We start from the raw sequence: 10805 nt of genomic DNA, 5'->3' as shown, positions 1-10805 counted from the left end.
CAGCAATCAGCAGTTCCAAGGGGCATGGCACATCCTGCACTGAGGGCTGACTTGCTGGGAGGGCAGATGAGGAGTACATATGGTCTGAGACATCTTGTGGCAATAAATTTGCTCAGCAACTGAAACCCAGCAGCTCTGACTTGACTGGGAAGGGCTGTCATGAAAACACATACAGTGTCCACTAAGCATTCAGTCCTCTGACTCTCATTTAAGCAAGTAGTCAGGCTCTTGGAGGATCAGCTTGACTTACAGTAGCCATTACAAGTGAAGAAAAGGAGCTCAGTGCCCTGTCAGAGCAATCACCGCATTGCAAAGAAAAAATACATCACTGTACACATTTAGCATGGAAACTTGGCTTGCTAATATTGCTGTTTGCTGTTTAAGGTTTAGACTTTTTAGGTTTTCAATACTGTTGCTGTGCTATCACAGAAGAGCTTTTCTGGTTAATTAAATTTTCTTTTGACTTTGTTTCTTTGTAAGGACAACAATTTTGTTTTTGCATACATTCAGCTTTGGGCAATTGGGCAATTCACAAGACATAAGTCATTATTTCTTGTTTGGAAAATTTCAAGTAGAAGAGAGTAGAGTCCTGTCTTGGGCAGTTCTCCAGCACTGCAGCATGGATAAAACATTCAGCCCGTTTTTAAAACAGGGACAGTGGAACTCAGGAAAGGTGAAATTGTCACTTTCAAAGTCTGTCTTAGACTTTCTAATGAAACCACACCTTGTGATCCCAACTCACCTCTACAGTAACACAACCTTAGACACTTATCAAATACATACATTACAAATATATGCAACCTGAAATCAGCCTAAAATCTCAAACCAGCAAAGCCAAATGGAGCATTTCCACCGCGGCCATTTGATTTTAAATTGTTTATAGCACCTCTGCTTTGGGAGACCAGAAACATGAGACCAGTGGCACAGCTGGAACAGAGGCTGACACAAAGCTCAGCTGATGCAGCCAGCAAGGCTGCAAACACATAACCCAGAGCACCCACTCCTGCAAAGTGCAGCGAGCCCTCAGCCAGATCGCTGTTGTCTTCACGCTGCTGCAGCCTCTTGGAGCGTGAGCTGAGGGCCATCTGCAATGCATCCCGGGCTAAAGAACACATAATTATGTCACCGAGCTCGGCATGGCTTCAAAAGGTGATGAAAGGGAAAGACATGCAGACTGTGCAAAAGTACAGCTCAGTTACTCCTGCAGGGGCAGATTCTGATGCTGTTATCAAACCATGGGCCTGCCCCATGAAGCAAGACACTACCCAGCAGGAGTTACAGCATCTAAATCCAGCTCTTCATCCATCTGGCTACAGCCTGTATCTGACCTGCCCCAAGGTCTCAGGCTGAAAACATGAAGCCTGGCTACTTCTCAGGCTGCTGGACAGGTGCTAGGCTTGGGAACCTGGTGCTGCTCCCACACTCCCCTCCCTCAGCAGCAGGAGCATCCAGGGGCTCTGAGGGGGCTGGTCAGACAGGTGGGAGAGCTTGGGCTGTTCTCTGGTACCGCAAAACATTCATGGCAGCATGTTTTGCCAGTTACATTTGCTGCTTTCCATTGCAGGAATTTTAAGGCACACTCAGTAGTTATTTCCTGATTCCAGCTAAACCCTTCTGTACACCCTTCCAAGGACACCACTCTGAAAGAAGGGTTTAAGCACTTCATAACAGAATACCAAAACAAATTATGTTGACAATTCAATTTCTCTTAGTTCTGTCTTTGTTTTTTAGAGACAAGGAAACACTAACATTCCAGCTCCAGCAGTCCTGCACTTTTTCCCAAAAAAAGATTTCAGCCAAAATATTGCTGTCAGCTCTACAGTAAACATGACAAATAACCACTTGAAGAGTGGCCTCTTATTTTACAGCAAATATATATATTAAGAACAACCAACTCCTCCAATGGAAAAATAATAAGTTTAGTGCAGGAAGACTACAACAGTTGGAAAGATTTGTTGGAACCAGAATCATTGCAGGGTGCCCAAGAGGACTTAATAACTGTGTAATAGTGGAATTGCTGCACTGGAACTGTGGAATATGAATACACTCCACAGTCCTCAATGAGCAATTTACTCTGTTTAATGAAGAGCTGATTTGATGACTGAGTTACTCACTGAAGAGGGTTGATTTAAAATGCACACTTCTCCAGACCACTTTTTAATGTGTACATTGTTCAATTTGGATGTACATTTTATGTGTTCTTCCAGGATTAGGAGAAGCTTGGACAGGCTTCCTTACCACTGGATTTCAGTATTACATTTGATGTAACTAACATTTTCTCTTTGTATAGGAAAAGGTCTCTGTTTAAAGCACACAATTGCTACACGTCTTCGGTCTTTCTTCCACTTTTCCTTGCTCTCCACTCCTTAACACTATGTGCTTTAAGTACAGACCTGCCAAATGCAAGCACCTATACCAAAATGGGGACATATGCAGGCTGATTTTGGAGGCACTGAAGAGTGCTCAGCTCTCATCACAGCACAGAGATGTGACACAGCCAGGATACACAACTCAACCTGGCATGTGGGAAAAGCTGATGTGTCCCACTGCACAGATGTCATTTATGAAGAGCTAACAGTGGGCCAGAGGTTACAGGTTCAATGAGAATGAGGTACAGTGACTGCTGCTTGAGAAAGGTACAATTTAACCCAGAGATATTTTAACCATCCTGAAAGTGCTGTGAACAGTACAAAACATGCTGAAGTTTAAACACACAGTTGCAGAAACTCTGAGTAGGAGAAAAGGCCTTATATGACATCCCAGACAGCAGCTCTAGGGAACTTGGGAGGAGAATTTGCCATTTCCAGAGCTACATGACCCAGCAGCCATGTCCCTTAGGAGGGCAGGTCACAGGACAAGTGGTCTGGAGGGAGGTGGGTACCAGGTCCCATCCAGCAGAGAGCAGGCAGAGGGAGCTCAGCAGCCTGCACAGGTCTTGATGGGGACCAGAAGCACATGAGCTGTCAGCACAAGCTCTCATCTCCCCAGGCAAATCAAGACCAGGCAATGAAGGGGATGCTGTGTAAACACTGTTTGATGTTGCTCTTGTTCACTCTGCTACCGGTAGAGCAGTTAAGCACTCAACCACGTGGTACACTATGGAAAAATTTATTTTTCATTACAAGCTTGTCTAAAGTTTAAAGAGGAACCAGGGAAAGCAGACACTTTCCAGGTGCTTGTGCACCCCCAAAGGAAATGAATCCAACTACAGAGGTGCTGCAGGCAAAAGCTGCTGGTGCCTCAAGTAAGAATAAATATGAGAGTTAGGATCAGAGTGTGCATAGTTAGTCTAGCCAGGTACAAGAGCAGTGCAAAATCCTTCTGGTCTAAATGCCTCTTCGGTAAGAGGCAAGCAGTGGAGACACAGGACTAAACCACACCACCCTTCTTCTAAATCCCTCGGCATCCAGGGTGTGGAGGAAAGTTAAGAAACGTGTGTCCCGAGACTCAGGGAACAGACAGCAAAGCAGAAGATCTCAGCAGTTCTTTGGTTTTCTTTAAATCTTGTGCAATTTAAGCCACTGTCTTGATCTTGGCAGTGCTTATTTTGGCACTTACGTTTGTGAACATTCAACACAGACTGTAGGTTTTGCAGCCAACAGTGCAGCAGAATAAGCAGTATAGCAAACACATATAAGAAAATGCAAACACGATTTCAAAGGGGTCATGCACAACAAAGGATCTTTCAGACAACCTCACATTTCTTCAAGACACCCATCACTCCTCTACTGACCTGAAATGTAAGCCATACCACTCTTCAGGGGCTATGACGTTAGTGCAAACATAGCCAAAATGCAAGTTCTCAATCCACATGGAAGCAAAATACTTGGATTTCTCACGAGAGAGAGGGAAAGGATTTCCCCAGCTTCAGTATCTGCTGCTCTCCTCTGGATTTCATGCCTCACTGCCCCTCCCTCTCATGCTGGGCAGGGGTACTTGCTGCAGAAGTCACCTTTCTCATCTTGGGGAATAATGAAAATACTCATAGTTGCAAGCAAATTAAATTTCATTTGCATTCAAAGGAATAAAAACAATCTTGCAGTGCAGCACACCAGTGAAAGTGTTGCTGTTTTAGGGAGCTGTAAAAGAGAAATGACACGTGGCAATTTCAGGGGTAGAAAAAGACAACAGGGAGTGCTGGCACCTGCTTGAAGGATCAGTCGAGTCTGCAGGATGGGGGAACCCTCTCAAGACTGCATAGATGTGTGGCACACCTGCAGCTTGGGTGAGAAAATAGCAGCATGGGGCTTCCCAAGAGGAAGGCACATCAATGTCCAGACCATTTCCTCTGGGGAAGTGATCACTTCTCCTGCTTAGTGCATTAGCAGTCTGTGGGAGACATGCCTATCATCCACGCTCCCTCCTCTTTCCCAGCAGAAAGCACAACAAAAGGTAAATGTTCCCATGATACACACATGAACCTACTTATGGTTCACTTAGGCAGGTGAAGGGGGGAGTAAAGGAATACTAATTTATGAAGACAGGTAACTCAAGTTAAACAAGATAAGCAGATCCTGACACTTCAAAACTAAGGGGTGGGGGTAAAAGTGTTGATTTGGCTGCAGTTTTTTGCATATTTGGGATCACACCCAGGCTACTAAACACAGGTTCACTCTAGAGGTCTTCGGTTAGGAAGAGGTTCCAGTTTGGATTATGCTTGAGCTACAGCAGCATAAATTTAAGAGACATAGTGCCTGGAGCCAGCACATCCCAATGCCAACTTAGCCACATTCCTGAGCACTTCCTCAGTGACAGACAGAGATGTGTTACGTAACTCCCAGCAAGAGAAACCATGGGTCCTAGAGGCGCAGCAGAAACTGCACCTGGTGGAAATACTTCTATTCTTCCTTCATGTGAAGACAACAGCCCACCTACAGACCACTGCATACAATGTGAAGCAGATATAAAGTCCAACCTAAGTTATCTTGAGAACTTAGATGTCACTTTTCAGTGTCCTGCATGGGAAATATGATCACTGAATGTGTCTGAGCTATATTTTTGTGCAACTGAATGCTCACTCAAGACACTGGATCATAGACACAAGATCCCATTCCCCCTGCTGGTGTGTCTTTGTCTTGCTGCATCCTCTACTCAGCCCCCCCCCACCCCCCCACCCCCATTTTAATTTCTTTCTGCATAGATCAGCTTCTGAAAGCATCTTCTTAACCACACATCCAGCCAAAATCAGTCTGTGTGCTGTCTGAAGAGCTGGAATCACAGACTTGGACGGCACAGGAACTTTCATGCATCTGACACACCCAGAGGCTGGTACAGAGCTATACAGTTAAGACCATTACAGCACTGTCCTAAATAACTGAGAAGATAAATTCCTTAGAGCTAAATGAAGTGGAAAATTCCCTTGGAGACTCTTCTGCTTTCCCTGTTTGTGTCAGACAGTCTAGACAAGGAAGGAAAATGAGAGTTAGTGCTGCTGTCAGAAAGGCTCTTGCTCTGAACATAGCCTCTTCTTAATGTTTCTCCCAAACTTCTCCCACTGGTTGCAGGTGGTTCTTGAATACTGTTTGTCTAAGTTAATAAGGTGGGTGGGTGACTACTGTTTTCTGTAGTCATTATCCATTCTTCCACACATGGGATCTGGCAGCAAGCAACAAATCTCTCTTGGCAATACACAAATGGGATCTGCCCCCTGAGTTGGCTCCAGCACAACAACCTTCTCTTAAGCTTTCTTGGCCAGAGGACTGCCACAACAATCCTGGGCACAGACCCCACACTGACTTTCTATTTTGATAAACAGAACACAGTCAGTGGCAGCACCAGCCCAATGCCAGACCCTTACAGGGGAAAAATCTTTTCTTTCCACAGACAAAAATTGAAGGTCTTTTTCACTTCATTGGAGACTGTCTGCTGAGCCAAGGCAGCCTCCCTGTCTCACAGACATGGTACTTGGACAAAGGTTCCAAAGTGCAGAGTCGATTTGGGACAGGTTCCCTAGACAGAGAACATACAGTAAAGGTGGTCAGCAGGACCATTTTAAACACAGCAAGAGTGTGAGAAAGCAAGACCAAGGGCAGCAAAAATGCTCAGCAATGGTTTTTATCCCCTGAGAAAGAACTCCAGAACCCATCAGCCCTCCTGCCTGAGACTGCACTTGCTCAGGACACAGCTTAGCAGCTTATAAACTACTCTCTAGACCAGAGAAGGAATGTGGTGTCCACCCAGTGTGGCCAGCACACCAAGGACAGGGAGTACACATGCAGCCCACACCCAGTTCTGTCCAGCCACTCGGGGGTTAACAGCACAGTATTCCCACTCCAGCAGGTTTTGGTGTGCTCCAGAGTTCCATAGCTGGGAAGCACACAGAGCTCTGTGCAGCACTATGCCAACACATTTGGGTTTGTTCAGAAATTGGCCTAATTTTTATAGCACATTGGTGTCGGACTGCAAACAAAGAAAGACTATATGGATATTACATGAAAAAATTTTAGTGAAGTATCAGAATCTCCAAGAATCACTTTAGACATTACACAGTCAGGGAAGCAAGAGCCTGCATGCACTCAACAGCTAACACTTTTCCTCACAGGCTATGACATTTCTCACAATGTTTCCCTCACTAGCAGAACAAAAACTCCCCTGCTCCCTTTCCTCCTCCTCTCCCCTTCCAGCAGGAAGCCCCAGAAATCCAGTTCCCCCTCCATTTACCACTGCCACAAGGGAGCACTATTATAAAACCGCTTCCAGGAGTGTGATCTCAAGCTTAACCCGGACGGACACAGCAAGTTGCAGAGAGAGTACAGTTCCAGGTTAAGCAGATCATTCCTTTCTGGCTGTTTAACTGCACACTAAGACTCACCAGAAGCCACGGGTAAGTCCCAGGCTCCGCCGCACAGCCCAGAGCTGCAGGGAGAGCTGGGGAGGATGCTGTCGCCCTTGGCTGGCTCCTTCCACTGCAACTACAGCACGGGGCTGGAGATGGGACAGCCACCACATCCGGAGCCTGGGGGCAAGTGTCCCTGTGCCGCTCTGGCTACTGTAACCCCAACAGCTACATTCTAGCGCTGACATGCCTCTGTATGTGTGTCTGTACCCTGTCTGTACCCGTGCTCTGGGTGAAGACCTTGTGCCCACAAGCTGAAGAGATCCGGTTCAGCATTGCCTGCGGTGCAAAAAGTGCCGCGGGGGATGCAGTGATCGTAGACTGCTTCCACAAGGGAAAGGACAGGGCAGATCTGCCACCGCCTCCCACAACGCCACCTCCAGAGCAGCCTAAGCCTGAGCCTGCGGGCCCGGGAACTCTGACGGCAACGCCAGCCTCGCCCAGGCTGATAACAGGGTTCGATCCACAGGACTCCGGCGGCGGCAACGAAGGGAAGAGGGGGATCTCTTTTGGCTTCCCGGAGACATGCAGCGCTGGGCTGCCCGGTGTCAGTGCCGCTAACCGCGCGAGCGGGGCTCCTCACGGGAGCCCAGACGGGACGATGGAACCAGCACGAGGTTCCAGGGAGGAAAAGGCATCCACAGGCTGAAGGCAAGCAGGAGGTTGTCACCCTCCGGTGCCATCTGCTCACGTCTGGCCACGGGCGTCCTTGTGGGCTGCAGCCCTGCGCTCCGGAGCTGCTGGAAACGCGGCAGAGCCGCAGCGGGCTAACCCACGGAGGGTCCCGGCCGCTCCGAGAGCCGGGTGACCCTCAGTGCCGAGGCTTGCCCGGCTCTGCAGCTCCCCTCCCCGCTCGGGCGGCAGCGGCAGGTGCCTGTGCCGGGGCAGGGAGGCGGCTGGCTCGGCCGGGCGTCCCCCGCGATGCCGGCGCGGCGCTCGTCCCAGCCGGGCGGGGGCAGAGAGCGTCGCCGCTGGGCATCCCCAGGCACCGCGTCGCCCCCGAGCCCCCCGCCCCGCGGCACCTCCGCGCCCCGCGCCGCCGGGCAGCGACACGCGTGGGCCGGCAGCCGCTGACCCCGTACCTGGCAGGGCGGCGGGCAGCAGGGCGGCCAGCAGCAGCAGGGCGGCCCAGGGGGCGGCGGGCCCCGCCATGGGGCCGGCGGCGCGGGGCGCGGGCGGCGGGAGCGGCGGGGCGCGGAGCTGCCGCCCGCCCGGCGGTCGTCTCGGGGCTGCCCCGCTGCTGCCTGCGCGCCCCGCCGTCTCCTCCTCCCGGGCTGCCGGGACACTGCAGCGGGGCGGCCCCGAGGAGGAGGGAGCCGGCCCTCCGCCCCCCGCCGCCCGGCCCGCCCGGCGCCCCGGCCCGCCCGCCCCGGCGGCGCTGCCCGCAGCATCCCCTCCTTGGCGTGAGGGCACCTGGCTCCTTCGGGAAGCATCTCCCCAAGGAGACGGCGAGCTCCGAGCCTGCCCCCCGGCGCCCAGGGGAATTTCAGCTGGCCCACGCGTGTTACCCGCACCCTCGTGCTGCCTGCTGTCTTCTTCCCTTGTGGCACTGTGCCCTCCCAGCTGGGGTGGGTATTCAGTCCTGCGTGGGCACAAGTTCACTACACAGAACTTTCTATAACGGGCTGTCTTTTCTTCTTCACATCTTCGTTTGTTCTTTCTGAATTTCCACCCCATATCTGGCCGGAGTTTTTGCTTCAGTAGCCTTGCACTGGAGACTGTCAGATCTACAAGTCACTTTGGAGTCCGACTGGTCTGGCTCTACCCACAACCCTCTAACCCATATCCCCCACCTACTTTTTGCTGCATTGCTGAAGGATATTTCTGTAACAATTAATAATGTTGTGGAAAATAAACAAAAATAAAACCAAAACAAAACTAAATAGTCATAAAAGTTCCTGCCTGCTATGAAGGGAGAGGAAAGATACTGGAGAAAATAAACTCCATATATATATTTTTTTAAAAACAAAGAAATAAACAGATCAAACAAACAAAAGTACAAATCAAAAGAAGGCAAATAACAGGGGCAGGCTTTGCACAGGAATCTGGCTCCACACCTGCTTCTGCCCAGACACTGGCTTTGGCATGCTGCTGCACAGCTCCATGGCTGAGCACTCGGAGGACTGGCACAGAGTGGCTCCAAAGTCTCAGGCTACATCTCTGCTGCTGGACGTACCTGCTTCTGGGACTCTGGTCCTACTCACCACTCAGTTCCTCCTGGCCAAGCTGCCCAGGGTCCCACAGGAGATAGTGGCCACGTCCCCACTGGTATCAGTGAATACACTTTGTGCAGTGAGTATCCTTCGTGCCCTGCATGTTACATATGTGCATTTTCATAGTTTGCAGCATCCAAAATGAGGTCCAGACAGTGTTAACTGATTCAGTGTTAACTGAATGTGTGTTCAGAGCAGAACACTGTAGGCTGCATTCCCTGTGATGTTACAGTGGGATAGTGTTGGAGAGCTCTGTGGGTCATAGGGAGCCAAACCTGGCAGCTGCTTAACCATAGTGGGTATGGGGCAGCCTCCAGCAGAACTACACCTGGGTTTTGTTTCATTGCTAGGTGACCACTGCACTCTCTAAAGAAGCCTGGGAGAAAGCTGAGACTGGAGCAGCCATGCCTAAGATAGGGACTGTAGTCCAGAACTGAAGCAGATAGACATACTGGAACAAGCAAAGGGAGTCCTGAGTTGTGGGTATCTCCAGAAGGCTGTCTTTCACCACTCCTGGAATATTTCTTCCTATAACTTGACTGCTATAGCCTGGGAAAGGTTTTTAAAACCAAGCAGCATAGCAAACAGAAGGAGTCTCTAGGTGACAGGGTTTCAGGAAGCTCAAGGTACATCTGTAATACCACATTTTTAGTAGATTGCTGTCCATTGCAGCCTCCTGGCTTTGCATCACACCAGGCATCACTGGTCACTGTACCCCTCATTGCTCTGTACACTGTACCCCTCCTGCTTGAGCATCACAACTTCATTATCCCCTTTCAGCTTTGCTTCTCTCCTTCTTAAGTGACATTCTTAAGGATGTAGTTCCCAATGCAATATCAGTCATATCATGAGGAACAGGATGCCAAAGTGCAGCTCTGAAAGGCCTTTTCTGGATTATGAATCAAGGACTGACTTGAACATTGACTGGTTAAAGACATGCAATTCTCACATGGGACACCAGCTGTTTCTGAGAGAAAGTACACTTCACTAGCAAAGCATGACAGCTAGAGAAAAAACAAAAAACAATCACTGAGAGATCTGGATATTTGGGTCAGAAGTTTTAGCAAGTAAACCTGGGTAAAGAATACCTATTAGAGTCAGGGATCTCAGCATCACAGAAATTCAAATCCTGCCTGTTAACTGCAGCAAGAGCTGTTCTGTGTGAGGAAGGTATCATTGTACATGGCGGGCATTTGGGAATTGCAGTGGATATAGTTAATGGAACCATGTGACTGTGCCAGTACTCCCTGGTAAGGATGTGTGAGCTTGCCCTAAGAGAAAATGGTACCTGCCAAGGCAGGAGGAATGGCCTCAGTATGCCCCTCCAGCACTCACACAGCCCCTCTCACTCCTGAGCTGGTCATGGGTGGCAGAGGGATACCCCATGGAAGCTGACATTACTCAGCAGGCTCAAGCCTACTTGCTGCTTTTTACATCATAGCTCTGAAAAGGGAAAAACCATGGCACTTACTAATTGGAGGCAAAATGATATATAGGTGTATTGGAAAGGGTGAATCTTTGCAGAGTATACAAATCTGGAAGGGGTTTTGTTTTCCTCAGTTATTTCTTCATTACTTGCTCTATGCAAGTGCATCCAGAAGAGACAGAGGGTTGAACATGCAGGGGGGCAGCCATCTGTCTGGATGAAACTATCCACCATGCTCACCTGTATAGGCTGTGCAGTCTTGGAGGTTTTTCACTTAAAAGACAGAATTCCATTGAGAATGTGGATTACTCAGGAAACAACCAAGATACGA

General features: G+C 49.3%; 1 protein-coding gene across 1 annotated transcript in view; it reads right to left on the bottom strand.

Moving 5' to 3' along the window:
• Positions 1-7937, bottom strand: part of FNDC1 (fibronectin type III domain containing 1) — a 62559-nt gene extending 54622 nt beyond the window's left edge. Inside the window, exon 1 of the mRNA XM_021540537.2 lies at positions 7918-7937. The gene's annotated coding sequence lies outside the window, so the exon portion shown is untranslated. The remainder of the gene's footprint in view (positions 1-7917) is intronic.
• Positions 7938-10805: the final 2868 nt, after the last annotated feature.

The sequence above is a fragment of the Lonchura striata genome, chromosome 3 (genome assembly GCF_046129695.1).
Source record: "Lonchura striata isolate bLonStr1 chromosome 3, bLonStr1.mat, whole genome shotgun sequence".
In the NCBI taxonomy this organism is placed as follows: Eukaryota; Metazoa; Chordata; class Aves; order Passeriformes; family Estrildidae; genus Lonchura; species Lonchura striata.
Note: the sequence above shows the minus strand (reverse complement) of the source record. Positions and strands in the feature narration are given on the sequence as shown.